This window comes from Hippoglossus hippoglossus, chromosome 4 (assembly GCF_009819705.1).
Source record: "Hippoglossus hippoglossus isolate fHipHip1 chromosome 4, fHipHip1.pri, whole genome shotgun sequence".
NCBI classification, from domain to species: Eukaryota; Metazoa; Chordata; class Actinopteri; order Pleuronectiformes; family Pleuronectidae; genus Hippoglossus; species Hippoglossus hippoglossus.
This window is the reverse complement of record NC_047154.1, coordinates 2,663,919-2,685,518: the sequence shown is the minus strand read 5'-3', so window position 1 is coordinate 2,685,518 and position 21,600 is coordinate 2,663,919. Positions and strand designations below refer to the sequence as shown.

General features: G+C 40.5%; 1 protein-coding gene and 1 long non-coding RNA gene across 2 annotated transcripts in view; both read right to left on the bottom strand.

Annotated features, from left to right (window-relative positions):
- Positions 1–21,600, bottom strand: part of LOC117760528 (inactive N-acetylated-alpha-linked acidic dipeptidase-like protein 2) — a 473,414-nt gene that overhangs the window by 291,711 nt on the left and 160,103 nt on the right. The gene's annotated exons all lie outside the window — the stretch shown is intronic.
- LOC117759781 lies at positions 2,685–21,484 on the bottom strand. The gene is made up of 4 exons (XR_004613556.1): positions 21,274–21,484; positions 17,031–17,034; positions 3,567–3,571; positions 2,685–2,696 (listed from the first exon to the last, which is right to left on the bottom strand). It is a non-coding gene; the product is annotated as an uncharacterized LOC117759781 (long non-coding RNA).

Sequence of the window (21,600 nt, the reverse complement as noted above, 5' to 3'; positions counted from 1 at the left end):
GTGAGGAATCTTTTGCAGGAAACCCTTTAAACATTGATTGTGTCTGCAAAAATATCAACCAACCTGTGCATCATTTGTACCACAACCGTCCTGGTGCTGTCCACTCGGGACCTGCTTCTATGTTCCTAAGCAGCATAATCATGAAAAATCATGAAATCTCAATTTAGTTTCGTGATTGAGATTTCAAGAGGATGTCAGAGTTTTGGTGCTTGACCCAAAAGTGCATCCTTGCATTTTTGAGTGTTAAGCAAAAATGTGACACGTCAACATCTCATGGGTTTCTGTAGACATCAGTAGCAAAGCAGTGCTGCAGAAAAACCTCTCGGATTCACTGGAATTGTAACTAATCCAGAGCCTTGTCACAGTTGCAATATACCACACAGTGTATTTGCGAGAGATAGAAAGAAAAGAACAAGAACTGCGAATTATCGAGGCAAACAAACTCAGTGTGACACACACAAACTACTGCAATTACAGTGGTAGGAGTGCCAGCTCTTCACACGGAGGTAGAACAAAGAGAAAAAGGAAGCACGTTCAGGCGAAGCTCAAAGCTTAAGATGTAAATAGTGAATATTTCCATAGGAAATTCTTCAAAGGAGATGTTTATCCAGTGCTGGATTTCAGGAGAGAATCTGCAAAAAACATAATCTTTATTTTAAGTGTCATCTGTTTATTATCTCCAAATAATAATAATAATAGCAATTGCATGTCTTGACTAGTCTCACATAGCCAGACCTCCATCTCCACAGCTCTGTGACAGCACTGGAGAATGGTCAGTCTGGCTGCACCTTGTATCATTCCACTGTATGTGTTACTTTAAACGTATCACACTCATCTTGATTGGCCCTAATCTCAGAAGGCTGTTAAAAAATGCCATGTTGTTTTCTATGAATGGAATGCTGTTCAATTCAACACAGCCAGCCGCGAAGTACAGGACACTAGAGCCCAGTGTTTGCATTCCACGTACACACCCAGCTTCTGGCCTTGAATAAATGTTGTAAGCAAAAATAAGAAAAATGATTTTTCTCATCCTGATGTGAAAAAAATGTAGTTTAGTCAGTATGACTTAACTTTTTCCAAGCATATGTGCTGCTGCAGTTTAGAAGTATATTTTAAGAGACAGGATCAGCCAGACTGGAAGATATTTTAATAAATGTCCAGGTGGTGGCAAAAAAGACAAACACTGTTTTTATTCATTAATTGTTTTGCCCATGTTTTCACCGCTCTACCAAATTTCAGGGAAACCTGCTAGATCATTTTTTTGACACATTAACAAATTTAAGGCACCAACAATTGAACTGTTCTATAGTGAAAGTACAAATCAACACAAACAATTATATTGGTACTGCATGACAGTATGGCTGTTCAGGCTGTTTAACATCAGGAGTGTGAATGCTGATTATTAAAGCTATAATTAGGCAATAATTGGCCACAAGTTGTCATGGCATCCTCTTTTAAATGAAAGCAAGCAATAATAACACAGCTATTGGGGATCCAGATGATTATTGATCGGACAATTGCAGAACAATCCAGCTCTGAATAGGTCACAGACATCTGAGTGAACTGTCCTTGTTTAGACAGAGTGGACACTTTTGTGTTCGTAAGCAGGTTGGGGATTGAATTGAGATGGAAAGGAGAATGGTAGTGGAAAGACACACAGATGGACACAATTAGAGGAAGAGTCCGGGAGAGGAGGGAGGATAGAGTCAGTGAGGGATGAAGAAAAGACAGAGACAGTGGCAAAGACATGAAGAAAAGCAGCCGAAAACAGAAAGGGCAGAAAATAAGCGGCAAAGTATTTATACATGAAGGAGAGAGGGTAAAAAGCAGAGGGAAGAGGTCTGGGAGCTCCCTGGCATCAATTTTCAATGCTCCACCACACTTCTATTACTTCTGGCTCAATGCAGATGAAGGATCCTCTCAAGAAAAGGGAACAAAAGTTCATTTAGCTGCTGACCTCCGGCTGCAGCCACTGCAGTGAGCTTGTAGCGTGATACCTATCACCACCAGAGAGTGAAAGTCTTGTCACATCATGCACTTTCTTTCCTTTCCTTTCTTTCTTGTGGGCACATGTAATTTGTCAATGGGCTACTTGAATTTGAGAGGAGCATTTCATTAAAGATGACACAATTGCCTTAACTAACTAATTTGACTGGTCGACTTTCTTATAACAATAATTAAAAAAATTTAAAAAGCTGAAAATACTACTCCTAATAATAATAATGTATTTGTTTAGCACCTATTGCCCAATACAGATTAGACATGAGTCAATCTGGAGTTTTGTAAACTTGTAAAATATTAGCATTCTGGGTTGTGTTAAGGGCTACAAATGCAAATGACTCCTCATAAGTTCTGGCCGGTAGAGAGGCTCTAGCCAATGAGTCACCACATGATGACTGACAGCTGGCATTTCTGTGCCATTCACTGCTCTATCATAAAATGTGACTCAGCCCGTAATGGCCAATGACACACACCTCATCTGCAAGGTTTCATTACTACAGGTGAAGGTGCATCTCCCAGAATCAGTAGTCCCAGTAATTACAGTAACACAAGTGGATCCTGCTCCTGTAATAGTGAAGGGATTAGTGATATTGTTTGCTTTATATTGTTATAACAATTTATTTAAATTTTATACGTGAAATATTATTTTTTTCCGACATACGTTGAATGCATAATATTGTATCAACCCTTTATGTCTACCCAGGTCCTCTACTTCATTCATATTCTGCTAGTTTTGAATCATTTTTTCTTTTCCCCTGGAGAATTCTCACATGAATCAATGTTCAGTCAAGAATCAAAGAAACACTGCGCTGCATCTTGAAAGGCTCACTGCATATTTCTTCATGATCGACTGCACCTTAGAGAGGTGGTCATAGAGTGTAAATCCCATAATCATCTTATTGCTGAATGTGTCAGAGACAATAATATAATCTTAAAATGTGTGATGAATGCGACATCTCCGATTACATGCAGGTACGTTAGAGCTTAATCATACGGCGACACGGGGGTAAAATCTTTGTTTACTTCTAGAAATGTCTGCCAAGTGAAAGTAGAGGAGAATACAGAGTGGAAGGGAGATTGAAGTAAATGATACCTCACTGGATCTTTAATCAATGTGTTATTTTTTTTTCTATAGGAGTGTAGCAATTATTATGATAGTATAAATGTCTGTCTAACAGAGTATTCCATCATCCTAGCAGCTTCGTAAGGCTATACTGAGTGTTAGTATGCTAACAGCTGCTAATTAGCCTTTATCACAGAGTAAAAGTGCAGCTGAACCTTTAATAATCAGTCATTGACCATAATATTGGATGGATTTAACTTTTGACGAACAGAGACATAGAATTGATTAGATAAATTCAGATGGACATAACGGAATATTTGATTTAACTCAATCTTCTCAGGGTCGATGTCAAGCAACACCTATTAAACAAGTAGATGAACTGTTTGGAGCGTTCTGCTGCTGCTTGAGTGAGTAAGCAGAGCAGTGAACTGAATTAGATTTTTAAAGCAGCTTTTCTTGCCATGTTCTGACACCAGAGCAGCAATCAGCACTATTTTCTCACAGTCCCTAGGCCAACTCTAAACAAGGCATTTGTGAGTCTCCTTTTGGCTGCTGTTCCACTGCCTCCTTGTCATTTCTAGTTACACGTGGCCGACGGTTGATGTCTGTGACCGAAACATCAGTCTGAAGCTCTTTTATAATAAATCATGTGATGAGGGGCGACTCGTGCCTGTAGCCTCGGCTGGATGGGCCACGTTTTTAAGGTTGTACCTCTCCTCGTAGTTTGGGGATGAAAATAGAATGCTGCTCCTTGAGCTCACAGATCCATTTCAAAGTGCGACACCATTTGACACTGTCTGTTGTTCTGCCATGTGTACACCATTGCTGACCTGATTTTAACCAACGTGACAGTCCCATCCTCACAGAGCACCAGGGCTGGAGCAACTGCAATTCTGCTACAACTCAAAGCATTCAAGTGTTAAAAAGTTATTTTGAAATGCAAACACTGCTGCAGGTGTAGCTGTAAGGCTGACAACACTAATGTGAACAAAAAGCATTTTCATTGACAACTTTTCAGTTTGAGAACATTTACAAGTGGCAATTAGAAAACGTGTATATCCATCGGATCATTTTAAAATTAAGAATGAACTGTTTTATAAGAATTATGAATGCTTTATTTTTTTAATTAATCTTTTGCCATTATATAAATTAATAGTGGAAAAAATGTAGTTTTCAAGTAGTAGTGTATTGATGAAGATTCAAAGTCAAATTTGCTATGCTTATAATATAATTTTGAAAACAACTACATAAGGTTAGAAAAAAACACGGATTCATAGTCACATCTGTAGTACAAAGTTGTGTCATGAATGAATCGTGTCATCTTAATGTCTCGTTAGCAACCGTTAGCTTAGAAACACTGCCACAACGTTTTGTGGTTTGACCTGAGTGCGTTGAGACAAGAGAGCTGTCAAAGATATCACCTCAACACACGGAAACCTGGGAGCACTACAATACAGAAATGTGAGATCTACATTTAAATTCTTTGTTTTTCGTGGTTGTGTAAGGATATGTAATACACAATCTCAAATATATATTGCATCTATCCAACATTTGGCAACATGTGTTGTATCTCATGTACTCAATAGTGTGGTATGACTTTTAAATGTCTTGTGCATCAGTGCCGTATCAACGTTTTTGTGTTTCAATAATAATGGGAAAGCAAAAGTAGAACAGTGAGGGGGAAAAATACCCTGATCAATTATGTAGTTCTTTCATTCTAACAGTGTCCATTATATGCAATCCCAGATCAGAGTAGGGCTTCTTTTTCTGAATAACAGTCATTTACAAAGCTGAACCTGAGAACAAATTCTGCATAACAAATACAAAGCCTGACGCAACAGCTGCTCTGTTTGACCTTCACAGTTCCTATAATCATAAACAGCTCTGTGGCTTCGAAGAGGAACAACAGCATTGGTATGCTGGGACAAAGCCGCCCTTCAAATCCTTTCTCTGATATCAAACACTTGCGAACGAGGACACACACACACGAGCACCAAAGCACACATATCTGTGTAAGCCTACTTCTTATATAGGGAGGGGGGGGGGGGGAAATCAGGTTTGAGGAACAAAGTTGTCTTTTATCTCTTCTCTTTTGAATTGACAGGTGATCTGCTGTAGCTGCTATTTTTCACTCGTCTACATTAGATTTACCCATCATTCATAAATAACTGCGGCTGCTGGCAAGCTGCTGTGGGGGTCGAACACGTTTAGTGTGATCGGGGCAGAGAGACAGAGAGAAGCAGAATATTTCCCCTAACGTTCCCTCTCACCAAATCGCTTCATTTGACGTGACCTTGTCAGCTGCCGTAGTTACAGAGCATGAAGTGAGCTGTCAATCATTGATCCCACCCCCTGCCACAGAGAAGAGCCGGGAGGGCAGAGGGAAACACTCGCAAAGAACACAAATTATTCATAATCTTTACATGGGTAAATTATACATTAAAACAACTTCAAGTTACCATCCTTTGTATATTTTCATGCATGAAAAAAAACACATGCAGATTATAAAACAACCCCACCCCCACATAATGGAGGAAATGGTGAGAACCACTGGGGACAAATAAGAAAAGCAAACGGCGGTGTAATGAAGTGATCGAGTGTCTCCATGGAGACTCGGTTCACTTTCCGAGGCGGCCAGCAGCAAATGAGGTGAAATCAGAGCCAAAGCTTTATCCCATGTGTGGGCATGCTAAGGTGCAAACTTATTTGCAAAAGGAAAAGCAGCTAGGAGTGTGTAATAAAGAGCCAGTGTTTATGTGTGTTTGTACATTCAGTTGTGGTTATCTGTCTCTTCGTCGTGTACACAGGAGTGAAAGATGCAGTTGTCAGTGTCACTGAGACAGTGTGACTCCCTCTTCAACTCATCAATCACGCTTGCACTGCCCTTTTGTTTGTCTTTAAAAATGTTTGCTTCTTCCTGCATTTGTCCTCTGTGCTGCACATGTCTTGTGGGAATTTCTGTAAACCATCTTAAATATTTTGCAAATGTACTCCATATATAGGTTTAACTATCGTTTGAATAATGTTACTCTGCATTGAGATATAATTCTCCTGTGTGAACTTCTAGGTTGGAATTGGTGATGGTAGTGTGGAAGTGTTGAATCATTCGTGGTTACATTGGAAAGTGATAAACCACAATGTGCCCTCAGCTCCTCATAGTTCGCTGTCTACATAATTGTCTACTGTAGCATATTGACCATTTCACTGTTATCTAATGCTGCAATTTACCGTACAGTGGTTTGCAATTTGCATTTTATATATTTATATCATACGGCTTAAAACAGATTCAGTGGCCACTTGGGGCATCTGAAATTGTGAATGCAACGTCGATGCGGTGAAAATCACCATCTTGTGAGTTCATACTGCAAACTTGTTAGCAAAGTGTTGCTATTTCACACATCCAGCAGATAAAGAGGAACCTGGCCATTCATTCTGAGTCTTGTTTGCTTTCAGTCAACCCTGTCTCCTTCTGGGTAGATTCTCTACAGCCATAAAGATCTGTATTTGTGTATTTTCCCATGAATTATCTGTAGCAGCCCACCATATTCTTATTCATCCAAAGTTTCAGAATGAAGCCAAAACCTCTTTCACACTCTTTTAAGTTAACAGTACTCCAACTTGATGTCTTGCTCTGTTGCTGCATTGTACAGCTGTGTGTACACAGTGCTATTTGCCACATGCTTGCTTGTGTGATCGTACATCAAGTTTTTCCATCCATGCAAATGGTCGGACCTCATAGATTCAGCTGCAGTTGTGTGCGTAGTGGCATGCAAAGCAGTTCTCTTTCTTATAAAATACCTTTTCTTTCACTCCGTAGTTTCTGTACTTGTCAGTCCCAAAATGCACATGCAGCCCCATACCGCCAAAAATTTAATTAATTCATTTGGAAATGATGCACAGTAAGCGTCCATTTATTTAAATATGCTCCAAAACGTCATGGACATTGGTTCTGTCATTTTTTTGTGCAATCCTGCGAACTAACCAACAAACAAACGCTGATGAAAACATAACCTCCTTGGTGAAGATATTGTGTCCTCAGCAGCTAATTTCAACAAAACAAAATAGCGGTATTAAATGTACTAAAATAAAAAAAAATATTTAAACATCTTCTCCAAATACCTTGGGAATAATCAACACATTGCTATCTGAAGTCAACCAGAGTTTGGACTATTACAAACCAAATTTACTACAAAATGAAGTAATGAACAGGCCAGACCACCTCAGACACGGTTTGATTGATTCCTTTTTCAAATATACAATAGAACAAAAGCCACAGGAACATTCAGCATAGAATGTCAACCACGAGTCTCATGAGCTATAATGGGATGCAGCAATGCCCTGATCCTTGTGTATCAATCAGCTGTGTTATGTGATAACTGACAGTCAGTTCATTTAAAATCTGTTTGTCATTTGTCATCTGCAGAGAGACAGAATCGACATGCAGCTTATTGGGATCCATTTAACAACAGAGCCAAAGGTCGGCTCTGTTCATTTCTGCATGAGCATATTACCTGGGTCTCACATGCTGGTATCCATCCATAACCACAGCATCGACATCTGCCTGGTGCCATGTAGCTGGGAGAGTGTCTTACAGGCTGCAGGGCCATCACGAAAAACCTTTATTTTTATAGTGTTCATGAATTAAAGATGGCTTCCCTTGGGGTGTAGAGGGAGAGTAGAGGCTTTATGTATATCTCTCTCTCTCTCTCTCTCTCTCTCTCTCTCTCTCTCTCTCTTGCATTAAATCTCCTGAATACCACAGGCCATGTCTCAGGATGTTAGACACGGAAAACAATAACAGCCAAACATTCTTATCTAGCTGTGTTTTTGTATTTCTTTTCCACAATACCCATGTTCTTCCTTGTTTCTCTCACGCGTCCTGCCCTCGCTCCCATTCGGGCTACTCTGACAAGTTGGAGGAAGTCCATTAAAAAACTGCATTGCCAACAAGTCAACAGGTTATATTCCACATTATGTCTGAAGGTCAGGTTTTCTTTGTTCTGTGGTGGGGGCTGTGGATTTGTACTTATATCTGGATACGGACAAGTCAAGCATCAAAAATCAATCCGAATTTACAATATTGACATCCTTCACATTTTCCTCTGGGAATAGGCAGGTTCCTTTTGATTATTCTTAACCAGGAAAAAAAAGATCCTGCTTTTAAAATGTACAAGGATAACCATGTGCCCGATGTTGATAACTGGTTACTGTAAATTTCAGGAAATTATCAGGAAGAATTATATTATTAGTTTATATAACATATATTCTATAAGATAAAATGAAATAATCATTCATTCGCCCCACAACAGGGACATTTGTAGGTAAAGGCTGAAAAAAGGACTAGCAGACAAAAGTGTGGAGTCCCTCTTTAGTTCGACAGACAGAATTTCATTATGAGTCATCCAAGCTAACCTGATATCTTATATTTACAGTTAATATGAGCATAAAGATAATTTAAAAAAAATCTCCATCAGTCTGGTAAAACACAATAAACACTGGTCTGATGGTTCAGCACACTTTCATACATGGAACATTTACCAGCACTGACTGATGCTCACCTCTGCCACCACAGAAACCACTGTGAACTGCCGGTCTGTCACGCACACAGGCTGCGGTTTAGAACCACAGGAGTTTCAGGGTTTAGGCGTCTCTAAGGGCTGACCAGCATGCACCGGGTCAGTGACTTTACCCACATTGCTGTGCTGGTACTGTTAATGTGATCTGCACCACGCGCTACAATGTTTCCACCATTGGACCATCCACTGGTACCTGACTGATCATAACCTGAGTTGTGTTGTGTACACAATTGTCGATCTTGTGATCTGGTGACACGGATGCCATATTCTATATATGGTACATGTATAGTACACATATTCTGTGAAGTATACAGTATTTGTTTCGGTTATTTATGGATATCATGTTTTTCCGATCATCAGTTTATCCTATTCATTGCATTTCAGTGATTACACAGCTCCATAACGTTGCCAGCTTTAATAGTTCAGTGATAAAAAACTCCTGTGTATTATCAGCATCAGTTAAACCAGATCTGCAGCAGGTTGAACTTAATCCTCAGACACAGTGACCCATACAGAAGTTGAGATGATTTTCTGGAGAACATGGTGAAAGGGTTCAGATTAAATCACAGATGCAGTTTAAACCACAGCATCTGTCGCCACAGCAGCAGTGTGGTTGAAGAGGATCGTGTGGCTTTGACCCTGACAGCACAGCTTTAATCCCGTCCTAAACCCTTAAACTGCTGCTAAGCTAATGATGTCGTCTCAGTATTGGCTCCAGGTCAAGCTCGTCCTGTCAGTGCTTTTGCAGTGCTTTTTGCCTGCCTTGGGTAACTACCTGCCTGCCGGCTACTTCGCCTGCCAGTCCGTCCTCCCTCAATCCAGTGTGCCAGTTACCTGCCTGATCGTCCTTCGCCCTGAGGCTTTGTTCATCAGCGCGTCTGCTCCGCCTAAAGACCAGTTTGCCGTCACCCACCGATCCCTCAGTGATCAAAGACTTCCTGAACCAGAATCATCCACCGTAAAAAATAGTTTGAAAACAGTCATTGCAACTTTAATTGTATTGTTAGTCATTGTCTGAGTCGTGCCATGAGGTCCAGCTCCTGCTAAAATCACAACAAAGTGTTACCGTAAATTGTACTTCGACAAAGATAAACAAGTTGTGCTGTATTCCATAAAGATTGCTCCATCTCTCAAGTGTAGTTGAGCTTCCTTTAAGTGTGTTACAAGTAGGTTACAACATATCTGTGGCTGACAGGTGGAGCCTCTCATGTATAACAATGATCCCCTCCAAATACAGCACATTCCTTTCCTCTCGAGACTTTCTAGCTGACAATGACATGTCTCCTAAGGGCCAATATACAGTAATTACAAACCTGTGTGGATCCACAAAGCACACACACACACAAAAGTCATATGTGGTTGTTCTTTTGTCTTTCACTGCCAGTTTGTGACAGCTGCTACCCCCCCCCCCTCTACCATTCCTTTTATCTGACAGAAGCATTATGCATGGCCAAGGGGAGATTTACACCAACACACACACACACATCCACAGGAGTAAACACCTCCATCTCCCCATCCCTCCAAACACCTCTCCTGTTTGATCTCTCCCATCTATCCACCCCCCTGTTTAATCCCTGTTTCTCCCTTGGCCTCCATCAAATGAAATGCAAATAGCCCGGCATAACCTGGGGCGTCATTTATCTAAATTAGAGCGCCGAGTGTGGATCCCCATGGGACACCCATATGCTAGCGCAGTTAGCGTTATTAGCTTCATTAGCCTGTGTCAGACCATTAATTACACATCAAGCCTATCAGTTAACTGGGGATGAGGGCTACCATCCTCTCTGGACTTTAGCGAGCAGGGAAGAAAGAGGCATGAGCTTTTATCACTGAGAGGGATTGAATTCGTGGAACACATTTGAAAAGAAGAAAGAGAAGAAAAAAAAGTAAAACATCATCCGAGATGTTTTTTGTCAAACCCCATCTGTGAAAATCAGCAATTAATATGACTTTGTTCTCCAGAATACGCTCTGATAAGATATTTGTCATTAGATGTGAGCCAGGCCTGTCTGCATTAGAGATGAGGAGACAAGAATTCAAACAAAGACACCTCACAACTGATCAAAACCTTCAATTAGATGATTTCAAGATAATAGTAAAGTAAGTTAAAACCCTGTGGGGCTCCTTTTGTTGAAGTCAAACCTGTAAAGATCCCATCATACTATTCTAGTGAGACTGCTCATCACTGGCCACTGTGGCAATTGCAGACAAATGTCAATGGATAGTCTGTCTCTTTAAGTCAGTTCCTTTTAAAATGTCCGTATTAGTTGACCTCAGTTAGAGGAGTGCAATGGGACATTATGCAGGAACACTTTCTGGTGAGATGTTACCTGACATCATCTGTCACTGTCGAGAAATGTAATGTAACAGTGGCACAAGTAGAGAAGAGCCCTAAAGCCAGCAAACTCTGCACTGTAGGTTATACAGCAATGTGTGACTACAGTTTGATCATTTGAGCCACTGGCAGCCAGGGCTGTCAGGGGGGAGAAGAGTTCAGGGGAGGTGAACTTGAGTAAAAGTAACATTACCGATGTTATGTACTAAGTACTTAAAAAGTTTATGTTCCTGTGTTACATATTTAAAAAAGGGGGTGAGGAGGTGTACAAATACGGTCATATAGTGATAATAATGTTATATTATACAACCATTGAATTAAAGAACATCATAAAGACATCTCAGTACACTGATATATCAACTATATGCTGAGACTTTGTGTACAAATAAACCAATAAATTCCATCTTTTCAGACAGGCACTTTGCAGCCTTTAACTCATTATCAATTTCAACAATTTTATAGACCGAACCGCCCATGGTGCAGGAAGTTGTCAAACATTTTACTCAAGTAAAAAGTCGGAATAACGTCAACTTTTCTGCTTGTGTAAAAGCTAATGAGCACTTGCTTTTAAATTGACTTACAGTATTTAAAGTAAATGTACATAAGCCAAATGATTGCTAATCATTACCAGAGTTATCCTTTATCTCATTGCATTGTTGTCCTTTTTCAAAAATAGACCTGGCTCAGAGGGAAACACACCCATCACATGCCCTGAGCCTCAGAGAGTGGACATAAACATTCACAACATGTGTATGTAACAGAATATCACTTGAACAGTGACAGGATTTTGTAAGTGTTGTTTTCTGTTCCCTCTCTTTTTTTTTTATGTTTCAAGAAGTTAAAAAAAATGTCCAGTACTGGTTGTTACTCACTCCAGAAAGTTTCTCTTGGTACTTTAATGAGTTCAATACGAATTGAGTTTACACTGCCTCCAGGAAATGAATCCGCTACACATATACCCAAGGAAAGCCTCCATCCCCTGAAGTCTTTGTGTGCTTCACATTACCACTGTAATGTATTCTATAACATCCTCAGATATCCTGTGAGTAACACCCACATATTCACAAAGTGTCATGAGGAAATCAGAGAGACAAATGAGGTTGTTTTGCTCAGCCACCGTGTGAATCACATATGATGAACTTCTCCTTTGTTGAAAGTCACACCTTCTCTCAAGCCCTCTGTACACGAAAACACAATTAGCTCTAAATATAGCCCGGATCGTGCTGCTGAACGGCTGATGCACATCACTCATTATCGCTTGGCACTGTCATAATACACACACACACACACACACCCACCCACCCACCCACCCACCCACCCACACACACACACACACACACACACACACACACACACACACACACACACACACACACACACACACACACACACACTGAACAAACAGTGTCACCTTCCTCCTCCCTTAAAAATGAGACATAATATTATATAGTAAGTGTAATGTTTCATAATGTCTATTCAAGCAACCTTGTTACGTTTATATATTCTGTTTAAGATAGAGGCTGAGAGTCCATGTCAGTAGTAACCAAACCCAACCTGCACCTGACACAAGCTGTGTCCCAGTTCAGGGGCCCGTCCTGACCAACAAACGATTTCATGGGCAGGTCCTTTTCAGGCAAACACAACATGTGTTAAGCTGTTGTAGTTTAATTGTAAATTAATTGGATTCAAAGATTCTGTGTGTATGAGTGACTGTGCAACACACGTTATTATGAATACTCTTACTTTTAAAAGAGTGACTTTCCCTGATAATAAATCAATACAAAATATATTAGAGCATTGGCCTATTCAATTACTGAATACTCACTATTTAAAAATGAACCTTAAATCTTACACAGCTCGTTTCAAGTTTCTTTATCAACTTGCACAAACTCTACATGTTGTAAGTCATACTTCTCGTCTACATCTCCTCTACCACGGGGCCTTAATTACAAGATTCACATGGACTCTTCAAACGCAAACACAAATTGGAAACAAGCAGGTCGCACTCAGCCAATTACCTCGGTGACAAAGTACACGTCGGGCAATAAAAATGCTAGAAAGGGAAATGAGAGGCAGCAGCCACACAGAAGCAGCACTAACAGGCAAGTTAGTTAAGTTCAGACCAAATTGCCTTTTGGATTCACTGGACCCGAGGACAAGCTGAACCCAACGGAGTGGAAACATCACATGTGTAAACTGTGACACGGACCGTTAAGTCTTTGCAGAAAGAAAGAAATATATTTAACAACTGAGTATTTACAGGGACAAAACACTGAGTGATGGGTGGGCAGTTAACAGTCATTAGTTATGCGATAATGCAAAAAAAAAAAAAAGAACGATCATCAAAGAGTGCAAATATTAGAAATGTTAGGAAACAAAAAAAGGTAAATATTCTAATAAGAGTGGATGAAGAGATACGTTTGCTGTTTGTTCATCTGCAAAAGCTGCGTTAACCATTGCTTGGAGCAGTTAGGAGGCTGTTAGGCACATGGTGCAGGTCTGTTGGACCCAACTATATGCTCATTTAGACGTGTTATTTCTGTCATCTTTCAGCAACCAGCTGACAGTACATCAATGCAATGTTGCATCAGTTTCATTCTTTTTATTTCTTGCCTATTTAGTGAAAAGGCTCATAAATCAGCCTCATTCGTAACCCTGTCAGTAATCAGCACAACATACTTCACAAGTATCGAAAGATATGGGCAGACAGGCAGAGGGCTCACACTGAGCAAGATGTTGCCCTTCTAAAGGCAAAAATAAAAAGAATTTAAAAAAAGGACACAACACTCGTTTTGTTTTGTTAGTCTTCCTCTGAGCATATTTATTATGCTCAAGAAGAAGACAAAAGGAACTGGACCAAATGTTCCTTTCAACAAACATTTATCCGTCTTATGATGTCTCCATCAGGGCCCACTGTAGGTTAAACTAAAATACAGAGCCAGTATTGTGAGATTTAAGTCATAATATATATATACACAATAATAATTTTCTCTGAATTGAAGCATTGAGAAACAACAAAAAAACGTTGAGGTTAAGTCACATATTGATTAGATTTTGCGCATGAGGATCCACAACACAATATGCTTGGGTGTCTGTGGTTACATCGACAATGCAAATGAGATTAGTGGCTTTCTACTAAGTAAAGTGGCCTTTACTTTCCTCAGCTTCAGCACCAGCTGATGTGTCCTTGATCAACTCTCTGCAACACTCACCACACATCACACTTCTCCATAACCAGCTCATGTCCACTGGTCCCCAGCTCCACTCGGCCCTCTGCCTCTTCACTCTGCTCCCCAGCTGATGCTGCTGCCTGCTGCTCAGTCATCCAGCTCCACTCACAGCTCAGACTTCCTCCAACCACCACCCCCCAGCTTTCACCTGCCAGAACCCTCATCTGCCCAACAAATCCGCACTTTATCACCAGAAGCTTATAGCTGGCTACAATCACAAGTATTTCCTAATTGCTAAATCTGATTTGGTCATGAAGTCCTTCCACCTAAATATTTGACAGAATTTGCAGAATTGACTTTTTCTTGCAACTTTAACGACTAAAATTGTAAAGAACCACTGGGTCTTTTTTTCATAACTTTGTGGTTATGAAACACGCACAGTGGCCCTACTACAGCGTCATACTTCACAGTATTAGCAGCCAGACAACCAGTCATTTCGTTGTTAAGGTTGTGGGTGTAATTATATGTCATTGTGCTGCAGTGACTGCACCTTCACTGTGTTTCTACCTGATTCACACATGCACACGCTACATGTCTCCCAGCCCCCTCATTACATTATTACACACATGTCCCATTAGAAGAGCCAGACATAAACAGCAGATGCATATGGATACTGTATAATTCATTCATATTCACATACAAACAAACACTAAACAGAAATGCACACACACACACACACACTCATGTGGCCAATGGTTTTTCTTCAGCTCTGCCTGAGGCACAATTATTCTACATCCCACATCTTACTGTGGTCCAAATCTACCTGGCAACCCTTCAGGCCATGTGTATGTGCCCGAGTATGAGTGTGTTTCAGTGTGTGTGTGTGTGTGTGTGTGTGTGTGTGTGTGTGTGTCTGTGTATTTGTGTGGGTGTGTTTGTGTGTGTGTCAGTGGCTGGCAGAGCTCTCAGGCAGCCTCAGTGAACAGATGGTCCTTCAGCAGGTAATAATGACCCAAGACAAACTCTTAAATTGATTATGGGCAGAGATACAAAGTATCACTGCCACAGAGAGAGGGAGAGAGACAAAGAGAGGGAGCGCCAGTCTCTGAGCCGACTGCATTTAGAAAGAAAAGCAAGGGAGAAAAAGTTAAAATGCCCGACACAACATTTCCTCACAGACACTATTCACTCAGCAGCATTAGAAACAACTTGAAATGGAAGGTTTGGCACAACTGGTGAATGCTATTATCACCAAGGTCGTTTTCATCTGCTTATGAAAGAGAACAACACAATAACTGGTATTAAAAGATGGTCCTGCTCAGTTTACAGCCTGGGTCTTATAAAAGTTTGGGCTATCTTTTCTTTGTATTGTTATAAAATTGAACTCAGTACATTAATGAGATCTGGAGACACAGCAGTAGCATTAAAAAAACTGATGGAGTCTGATGGGACAAGACACTCAAGCAGGCAGATGACCAGACAGGCTGTAAACAAGCCAAGTGTTTGTCCACCTTATCTGGCCTTATTCTGTCTGCTCCATCAGCAGGTTGTGTGTTTTCCTGCTGTGTTTCATTCAAGTCTTGTTTACGTTCCCCTGCCTCCTGACTCGGGTCAGAGAAAGTTTGATTTCACTCCCAAACACTAATTTCTTTCCAAGGCCTCTCCACTTTGTTTCTTATTTCCTCTGTGTGCCATTGGTTTTTAATTGTGTTTAATTTTCACCTCCTCTTCATTGCCTTCTGCAAACACTTATTTAATAGTGGTCACATTATTTATCTTTTAAATCACATGTAGCATTTAATTTGAGCTGTATTTCATCAAAACCACTTTATTTGTGGGTACAAGTTAGTGCAGTCAAGAGGATCATAATAATCCATCACTGCATTGTGCAGAAGTACATTGTGGCAGTAGACCTTGCCACGGGGCTCTCCCACACACAGCCAGAGACAGACATGTTGCTTTTAAGCATCTTTATTAATCAAAACATAAATTCCAACTACCAACTTAACTTCCTGAGCTTTCCAGCTCAGTGTCCGGGACTCTGTCGGAGAGTGTCTCAGTCTCTGAGTTCCTCCTTGAGGCTGCGCAGACGCTGCCTTTTAAGCACGAGGACCAATCAGCTGACAGCTCTCACCTGCGCTGATTGATCCCCTGTGGTGGAGGTGAGGGTGCTCTCCCAGCCCCCTCACCCCCACATACATGAATGTGACAGTAGACAATAGTATGCTAATTGCAGAATGTAGAGTAAGAGAGGACTGACAGGGCCAGGAAAAACATCCTAGAGTATTTCCATTTTCTCGCTAATGGACACTATGGAGAAAGCTCCCGGACATTAACATTATTCATATGGCATTATTTCGAGAAGACCGGTAACAATATTAATACAAAAGAGAGTTTTATTCTGTCTTTATCATAGCACTGAGATCATGGTTTCTAGTTCCAATTGGGAATGTTACGATTTAGGAGTTTCTTCCTTTGGGCAGCAGACAGGTTAATTACTGTGGTCAAATTACTCTATATTCTGATATAATCCAGGATTTAATAAAACAGAAAGAAACCAGGTCTTTATGACAGCGTCGTCGACATTTATAATTGTAAGTTGAATCGGAAGGTCATTCAGTAAGATTGCATTTGGCTAACCAGGTCGTCTGACTCCTTTTTTATAATTTTCTTGAATTCATGTCGCTGCTAATCAACCTCCCACCGTGAATCATAATCACTGCTCACAGAACCTGTGAAATCCACAAGTAAAGGTGTTAAGTTGAGACCAAGCTGCTCAATACTATAAAATGCTAATTATAATAGCTGATAAGCTTTTTTATTCCTTTGACGGTGTATGACAGAAAGCTGATTTATTCACTTACTCACCCAGTCGTGGTGGAAACTGGGCTGTTTTTGTAAAAATTTCAAACACTTCTGCAAAATTCCCCTGACAGCTGGATGGAAAAAACACTGTTGCTCAGAGCAAGAGAGAGAAACACGGACAGAGAGATCTTGACAGAAGAGGAGGAAAAAAATGAAGTAATCATGAAGCTGACGGAGAGAGAGGAGGAGAGGAAGAGAGAGAGAGAGAGAGAGAGAGATGGCTGAACATCAAAATCTCAGTCAACCCTGAGGCAATGGGTAATTTAGATATGAACACTTTCCCTCAAGTGTTTGGAGCAAAATGAGGCGCAGACACACACACACACACACAAACACACACACACATATATAGTGGGCCGAGTGCCCTTCCTGCAGGGCCTATTAGTTGCCATTGGCAGTGCCTGGGCTGAGTGTTTATGTCACGGTCAATGGCTCAATAAAGAGGCCTGGATGATGTGTACAGACAAAGACCTAAGAAATGAGTGCTGAATGCAACAAGGAGCAGATAATGTTGCTAACCTGTTTGTTTAATCACATCGTCTTAAATATGGACATCATTTGTGATGATTTACAAATGTATGGACAGTTTTAGAACCGGTTGTCCCACCCATGAACAAATCAAACTGCTGCAGCTATGTGTCAAAGAAAGGGGATGGAAGCTTTGAAAAAGGCTTTTAAAGCTTCAACATGGATCACGCCAAAGGGGATGCAGTTCAGACTGCGATTTTCCTATTTGCCGTTGTGCTTGAAAGGGGCTCAGTAATCATTTGAATCATTTGATAAATGCAATAGCTTTCATACACTCACATAAAGTGAGTAACCCTTGGTGATGATTTGTTTGCGCTGCAGTGAGCAATCACCTCTAAATGCACTCTTTGTGGTGCTCTTCAGATGTGTGCATGCTCATGCGTTTGGTCGTGATTCCAGCAGGAGACATTTTTGTTCCTGTTTGGAGAACATGGCTGGAGAAGAGCGTTCTCTCAGTCCATTGATGATGTCTTTGAAGTATCCTAAAGTTAAAATCTAGCAAAGCATTTTAGCCAAAATGTGATCCGGTCTCTGAGGACGGATGTTAATACCAGGTCTTAACAGGGCAATAGAGTGTTATCAGAAATGTAATAAATGTTAAATGCTTATAAGTGCTAGATAGATTGAAAGTAAAGATTGGCCTAAGTAAATTATGTTTATTGCTAACATCCAGATAAGTCAAATTAAGATGGTGACAGAGATTATAATATACCCCCTCAACATCACCATGTTAGCGTTGTCATTGTGAACACATCATCATGCTGCTGTAAGTATATGATGTATAAGAGGAAAACAAATGGTCATGCAGAAAGTTTATCGCAGAGATGCGCTATATATAGCATTAGTCTTGTCTGTAACACTATATATACTCTAATAGTGCAATTCTACTTTGTTATATTGTATAAATACCATTATATAATGACATCACCATGATTTCATTCGTACCATATGATGACAAATGATTGGTTTACTTAGATTACCTGGGAAACATTATGACACCCCACACACACAACCTGCGTTTTTTCAAGATGATCTTCGCTGATCATGTCAGCGAAGATTGCAAGTGGTGGCTCTACAAGAATTGTCCAATAAGAAGGCTTCCACCAAATGATATATTATTCACTGACTCGATAGTGATGTCACGATGTCACTCTTACCATGTGACCATAGTTTATTTTTCGATCTATTTAAGCAATACGTAGGTATTTACCTGGAAAAATGCATTTGTGAATTATGCATGACATAATGGTCTGAATTCATCATGATGTCAGTTATCAAAAAAATATGATAGAGAATCTGTATCTGATCACTGAAACTATAGATTATTTTTTCTGGCTGTGTTATTTGCAGATATCTTGGAAAATGTTTGAAACTATTTTTGTCGACCTCCACCTTGTTGGGACAAGTCTGACAAAGTTTGGTAAAAATGTTACGACATACACAATCACACACACACACACACACACACACACACACACACACACACAAGCATAATAATAATAGCCTGTATCCGTAGACTGCCCTGTATTGTCACATAGGACACATATCTGGATCAGCAGCAGTCTGAACAGCCCTACAGAGGCTATGCGTGCTGAGATACCTGTGATCAAGCAATAACTGCACAGTGCTTAACACTCAGTCACACCTCCTTGCTTCCTGCCCTTTCTTGCCCATAGTCTTCTCCTTCATCACCTCTGCGCTGGAAGTCATTGAAAGATCTTTTTAGGGTAAGTTAAGAAATCTCTCTGCAAGGATTCTGAAAATGTTTGGGAGCATGACCGCAGGGAAGATATCAGCAGAGGAAACGTTTTATAACATCAAATCTGAGGCCAGAGGGATGTGAGGCAGGATATTTTTGTCTACAGGCTGTTAACAACTACATTGATCTTTTTAACTGTCATGCTTCCAATTCCTAATTTTATACCGCCTCCTCTCACATTTCATTCTAAAGAAGCCTGTTATTCTTTCTCTATCTTGTCATTTTTTCCGCAGTAGACGTCAGTACACAACTCTTGTTTATGCTTTTAGTGACCTCTCTCCATCTATATAACTACACACAGTCACAGACTGAAGTGTATTGGTTGCATGCAATCCTGCAAAGTAACATTTTATATTTCCATGGAGGAATAGACCACAGCTTAACGATGGGAAAAGCTAGATGACAAAAAGCTTATAGACTCACAGCAGGAGATCTGACCTTTCTCATTCATATAGTCGTATGCACGTACACACACAGACACACGTGCACACGTGCACGTGCACACACACACACACACACAATTATTAAGCAGTGTAGAGTATGGACTTAACCCTTGTGTGGTGTTCATGTTTTTGTCGCTCAGCCAGTGTTTGCGGGTCTGGTGGACCCACTGCATTATTTGGTCTTTCAATCAATACAGCTATAACAATTTATGTAAAAATATTTAACAGATGTTTTCTTTATCCTAATAACAAGCAATATAGACAACATATATGGTTAATATTTTTCATTTACCCCTGTTAAAACACATTTATGAATAAAAGTGCTTTTCGTTTTTTTGTGATAAAATGCAATTAAAAAAGAAAAATCAAGTACAATCAAGATATAGTTGGAAAAAACAAATATCAGTATTGATGTTTATTTCTTGGAACTCAATTATAAATTGAACACACTCTGGCAGTCTACACAATACGAGCAACACTTGCAAGTTCCTTGCATACGATGAAGCAGCACCACAGGCAGCCCAGATCTTGATTCCGTATTTTGCGGGTTTAGACAATATGTACTGCCTAAAGGACCAGCTAAATGGCATCAGCTGCTCATCAACAGTGACATTAGGCCCAGGGTTGTAAAGTAGGGTGAGGCGGGGCACCCACTTGTCCCATACTGTCCTGATGGCAGCAAGCTTGTCTTTCTGCCGCCGAGCTGGTCTGTCGGCTCTGTTATCAAAGCAGATAATCCTGGAAATAATCTGGAAGATTTCCAGAGACATTGTTCCTCGGAAAAAAGTTCTCTGCCAGTTTCTGCATCCCACAGGGGATTCTGTGGATTCTCCTGTGGATTTGAAAACTCCAGCAAGGATAAGAACCGTAAAGTATGAAAATAAATGGGTTATGTCCTTCTCATTCCACCTCTCTCCAAAATCACGCTGTCCCTCCAAATTAGTGAAATCCAGAATGATTTTCTGGATGGAATCCAGGATGAAAAGTTCAAAAGAAGACTTGATGTCCTGCACAGGAGTGACCGCTATCCATCTTGGCACTGGTTGCATCCTTATTACATTGGTAGCCATGCGGGGTGGCTAATTCCATATTTCTCCACTTGCTGGCTGCTGACGGGCGGGTCCTGTGTCTTGCTGCTGACGGGCGGGTCCTGGGGCTGGCTGCGGACGGGCTTTTCTTGGAGCTGGCTGATGGTCATTCTCATCCTCTTCTTCAAACTCACTGTCAGACTCTGAATTGACAGAAATATGATCTTCATATTCTGAAAACTCTTCCTCTTCATTGTCTTCCAAAGCTTCTCTCTTCAAAAATCATTTCTAAGGCCCTCTGAGCAGAGAATCTTTTCGCCATCTTCATGGATTGTGATAAGGAGCCACACGGTCAAAGCTATGTATTTGCTGTATCCCACCCCCAATTTGCAGCTGGGATAGTGTGAGAGAAAATATAGAATGTTTCCCGCAAGAGAGAGGGTAAAATGTTCAGGAATGAGGGAGCAGAAGTGCTTGAAATGTACAGTTTACACACTTTTCTTACCCCAGTGGACCCGAACACCACATATGTAATATAAATGTGTAGGGGGGGTGTACGGTGTACAGTCACTGAAAATATGTTCTTTTATATGTTCATCACAGAAAATGAGCCAAGGCCAATGAGTATCAGGTTGGAAAAATTATTAATCGCATCATTTTTCTTTTAGCAAACATTGAAAACGGGTCCCACAGACCCGAACACCACACAAGGGTTAAAGGGATAGTTCACAGAAAATTTTGAATTCCCTCATTATCTAGTGTTTGAGTCCACAAAACACTTTTGGAGTTTCAGGAGTAAACAGCGTTTCAGACGTAATAAAACAACAGAAAG